We start from the raw sequence: 4,998 nt of genomic DNA, 5'->3' as shown, positions 1-4,998 counted from the left end.
ATCTATCTATCTATCTATCTATCTATCTATCTATCTATCTAATATACCTCACCAGATAGACTACACAGGAATCAAACTGACCACAATATGTGGGAAAAGACTATAGAGATGCTCAATATTATCAGCTAGAACAAGGCCAGTGGTGGGATGTTGTTAAAAGATCATCAATTACCCATATGCAAGTCCAGGTTAAAAGCAAAGAAAATGAAAACAAATCCACACGAGCCAAAATAGAACCTCTAAACCCGATTTAGAGAACATCTCAAGAACAGATTTGACACATTTAACACTGGTGATAGAAGATTTATTAAGCTTTGGGATGACATCAAGAACATCATACATGAAGAAAGCCCAAGGTCAATTACACACATACACACACAAAGGAAAGAAAAAGAAAAACCAAAGTGGATGTCTGAAGAGTCTCTGAAATTTGCTCTTGAAGGTAGTGTAGCTAAAGCAAATGGAAGAAATGATGACGCGAAAAAGCTGAAAGACAATACCAAAGTGTAACTTGAGAAGATAAAATAGAGTATAATACTGGAATGTGCAAAGATCTGGAGCTAATGAACAAAGAGGAAGAACACACTCAGCATATCTTAAACTGAAAGTATTGAAAATAATTCGAGCATCAAGCTGAAATATTCTGTGGGCAAGATATTGAATGATGCAAGAAGCATCAAAAAAAGATGAAAGAAAACACAGTGTCAGTATATCAAAAAGAATTAATTGGTGAAGAAATTAGATGGTGCATGGTTTTCAGAAAGATTAGCATCTGGGTTCTTAAAGGACTGTCTTTAAACAAGCAGCTATCTAAGTGAGGCATCAACTCAGTCCACATGGAAGAAGCACACCAGCTTGGGTGACCCTATGATGGTAAATAATAATATCCAAATCTAAAGGAGAGAATGGTATCAGAGCTTAGATTCTGGACACCCAGTTTGCAGAAGGCTATGGATGACAATGGAAGGCCCAAATCTATTTACTTGCAGGTTTCCCAAATGGATTAATCTGCCAGTGAATTCCCTCTGACCGCTGACCATAATAGCCTTGCTATAATGCAAGAGTTCATTGTAAAGTTGATTATGGGAGATGGGATCTGGTTAAAATGTTATCTCTGATCATTTGATCTCCCTTTTGACCCATTTTAAAGTTATTTCAGTTTTTAATATTTTCTACTCTTTGAAAATTTTCTGTCTTGTCTAGTCATTGTTGCTTTTGTTTGCTTGTTTGTTGCTTCCTGTTTCTGTTTTGTATGATTTCTTTTTATATACTGGATTGATAATTGCCTATGGGTCTGGCAGGGGAGCCTGAGGGGAAATGGGAAGCTAACAACAGTGAGCATAAGAAGAAATTGATGATGGTGATGATTTCACAATATTCTTAATATGACTAAACAGTTATATTGTATGATATGTGAAATATGCTAACAAAATGATTTTTAAAACACTTTGATTAAGGGAAAAATTGGTTGATATTTAATCATTCCAAGAGGTAGCATATGATTAAGAACCATGTGGAAGGAAGAAGTCCAACCTACTCTGAAGGCATTAGCCAAAAACCAGGTGCTAGGAAATTGATAAAGTACCACTTGAAATATTTCAACTAGCTGATGAAGCACTAGAAGTATATGTCTGTGCCAAGAAATTTGGAAGACAATTACCTGGTCAACCAACTGGAAGAATTCATATTTGTTCCCATTCCAACAAACAGTGACTGAACAAATACAGAAATTATAGATAGATATTATTAATCACATGCAAGAAAAATTTGCTAAAGATTATTCAATGGTTATAGCAGCACGTTGACAGGGAACTGTTAGAAATTCAAGCTGGATTTAGAAAAAGACATGGCACAGTGGACTTCATTGCTGATGTAGGATGGATCTTGGCTGAAAGCAGAGAACACCAGAAAGATGTTTACTTGTGTTCTGTTGACTATGCAAGGGCATTCGACTATGTAAATAATAAGAAACTATGAATACTGTTGAGAAGACTGGGAATTCCAGGACACTTTATTGTGCTCATGTGGAACCTGTGCATGGACTCAGAAGCAGTTGTTCAAAAAGACCGAGAGAAGACTGCACGACAAAAAACCAGGCAAGGGGTGCATCAGGGGTGTGCCCTTTCACCATATTTACTCAATCTGCATGCCGAGTGACTAATCAGAGCAACTGGATTATATGAAGAAGAACTGGCATGACGCTTGGAGGAAGGCTTATTTGAAACGTTTGACAAGCAGGTGACAGAACCTTGCTTGGTGAAAGTGAGGAGGACTTGCAGCACTTGCTGATGCAGATCAAGGACTGCAGCCATTAGGATGGATTACAGCTCAATGTAAAGAAGACCAAGAGCCTCACCATTGGCCCAATAGACAGCATCATGATACACAGAGAAAAGATTGAGTTTGTCAGGGGTTTCCTTTGGCTTGGACCCCCTCTCAAGCCTCATTGAAGCAGGAGTCAAGAAATCAAATGCCATGTTAGGCAAATCTGCTGCACAAGACCTCTTTAAAGTGTTGATAAGCAAAGATTTTACTCTAAGGATTAAGGTGTGCCTGGAATTTTCAATCACCTTATGTGCATGCGGAAACTGGATCATAACTAAGGAAGAACAGAGGAGACTTGGTGCGCTTGAATTATGGTGCTGAAGAATCTTGAAAAGGGACAAGCAGATGTGTCCTGGAAGAAGTACAGAAGAGAGCTCCTGGTGACTGAGGATGCTGAGACTTTGACTCAGGAGTTTCGGACATGTGATCAGGAGAGATCAGTTCCTGAAAAAGGCCAGCAAAACGGAGTAGAGGGAAAGTAGAGGGTCAGCAAAACGGAGAAAGACACGGACCCAGTGACTGCAGCCACGGGCTCCACCAGCACAACCATCGTGAGCCTGTTGCAGGAGTGGGCAGCATGTTGTTCTGTGGTACACACAGTCTCGATGAGTCAAAACGGGCTCAGCACCTGACAGAAACAAGAAGACTGGAAAACAGGGAAGAATTTTCCTGCTGGTTGTCCTACTTGTCTGCCACATCTCTGAACTATGCTTTCATGCTTCTGTGTTTTGTGGCAGGGTTCTTTCTTTAACTGAATCCAGTTACTTCTTTGCACTTTCTTTATGTCAATTATAAGCAGTTAGCATGGTGTGATGACACCAGTTGGGCTGCTAACCACAAGGTAAAAAATTCAAAAACCACCATCCATGACCAATACAGTATTATTTTTTCATGCCTTACACCGGCCTCTGTCTCCCTTCACCCACTCTTCTGTTGTCCATCCCCCTGGGAGGGGATTACATTGTGATTGGTTCCCCCTTTCTCTCCCCACCTTCCCCTTCCCCTCCTGGTATCCCTACGCTCATTATTGGTCCGGAGGGGTTTATCTGTCTTGGATTCCCTGTGTTTCCAGCTCTTTTCTGTACCTGTGAACATGCTCTGGTCTGGCCAGATTTGTAAGGTAAAATTGGTGTCATGATAGTTGGGGGGAGGAAGCATTAAAGAACTAGAGGAAAGTTGTATGTTTCATTGGTGCTATACTGCACCCTGACTAGCTCATCTCTTCCTTGTGACCCTTCTGTGAGGGGATGTGCAATTGTCTACAGATGGGTTTTGCGTCTCCACGCTGCCCTCCCCCTCATTCACATTGATATAATTTTTTTGTTCTGGGTCTTTGATGTCTGATACCTGATCCCATCGATACCTCCTGATCATACAGGCTGGTGTGCTTCTTCCAAGTGGGCTTTGTTGCTTCTCAGCTACATGGCTGCTTGCTTATCTTCAAGCCTTTAAGACCCCAGATGCTTTATCTTTTGATAGCCGGGCTTTCTTCACCACATTTACTTATGCACCCATTTTATCTTCAGTGATCATGTTGGGAAGGTGAGCATCACAGAATGCCAGGTTACTAGAACAAAGTGTTCTTGTGTTGAGGGAGTTCTTGTGTAGAGGTCCAGTGTCCATCTGCTGCCTTAGTACTTAACATATAAATATATGTACATAGATCTATTTCCCTTTTGCTATATATAAACATATTTACAGATGTACATGCTTGTATTTAGACCTCTATAAATGTCCTTTGCCTCCTAGTTCTTTCCTCTAGATAGTCTCTATTCTTCTATATTTCCTCCCTTATCTCCTTGAAAGTGTTAAACATAATTGAAAGTCATTTTGTGATTGCTATATGTCTATGTACTTAAGTGTCCATTTCCCAATTTGGGGGGTTTGTTGGATCTTTTTTATGGTTCTGTATTACCTTATGATTTTATAATTGTCTTGGAGAGCCCATCTTGAAAGTTTGTTGTGGGTTTGTTTTTGCTTGTTTATTTCTTTTTTCTTTCTGAGATCTGGTTTTAGGAGGTTTTGTTGTTGACTTCCTGGGTTCAAAGCTCAGAAAAAAGTCTTCCAGCAATGATTCAGGATTCTTGTTTTGAAAGATACCACATTTTCTGCTTCCAAGTCATTGTTAATGTGGCTAATCCTAGAAATCTGTACTGTAAAGGATTAAGTCAGCACATCTGGGTTGTGCAAACTTTGAACATTCTCAATAAATGCCTGCCTCTTTCCAGGCTTCGTGGATGGCCCCTAAGGCCTTGGACTATCCTGCCTCATAAGAGTGTCTTTGTTTGCCTGAGTCATTAGGCCATGCCAGATAATTTACACTGACTGTGTTTATGGTGGGGGCCTTGGGTTACATGACATCAGCTTGACCTTTGAAGGGTCCAGAGATTGATTAATTAAGGTCAACCAAGTGAGTGTAGAGGGTCAATGAAAAAGTGGGGAGAAAGCCCTATACGAGGTGGATGGCAACACTGACTACAACAAAGGGCTCAAACAAAGCAAGAAGAGTGAGGATGGTACAGGGCTGGGCCGTGTTTCATTGTGTTTCACACAGGGCCCCGGTGACTTACAACTGACTCAACAGCCCCTAACAACAACATTGGCCAATCCCCAGTAAAAACTCTTGATGCCAAGGCCCAGGTGAACTTCCCTCGTTAGCAATACTTCATGGGT

Source organism: Echinops telfairi, unplaced genomic scaffold (assembly GCF_000313985.2).
Source record: "Echinops telfairi isolate 266 unplaced genomic scaffold, ASM31398v2 ScPeMD7_2;HRSCAF=8, whole genome shotgun sequence".
In the NCBI taxonomy this organism is placed as follows: domain Eukaryota; kingdom Metazoa; phylum Chordata; class Mammalia; order Afrosoricida; family Tenrecidae; genus Echinops; species Echinops telfairi.
The sequence above is the reverse complement of the archived record's forward strand: the minus strand, read 5'-3'. Positions refer to the sequence as shown.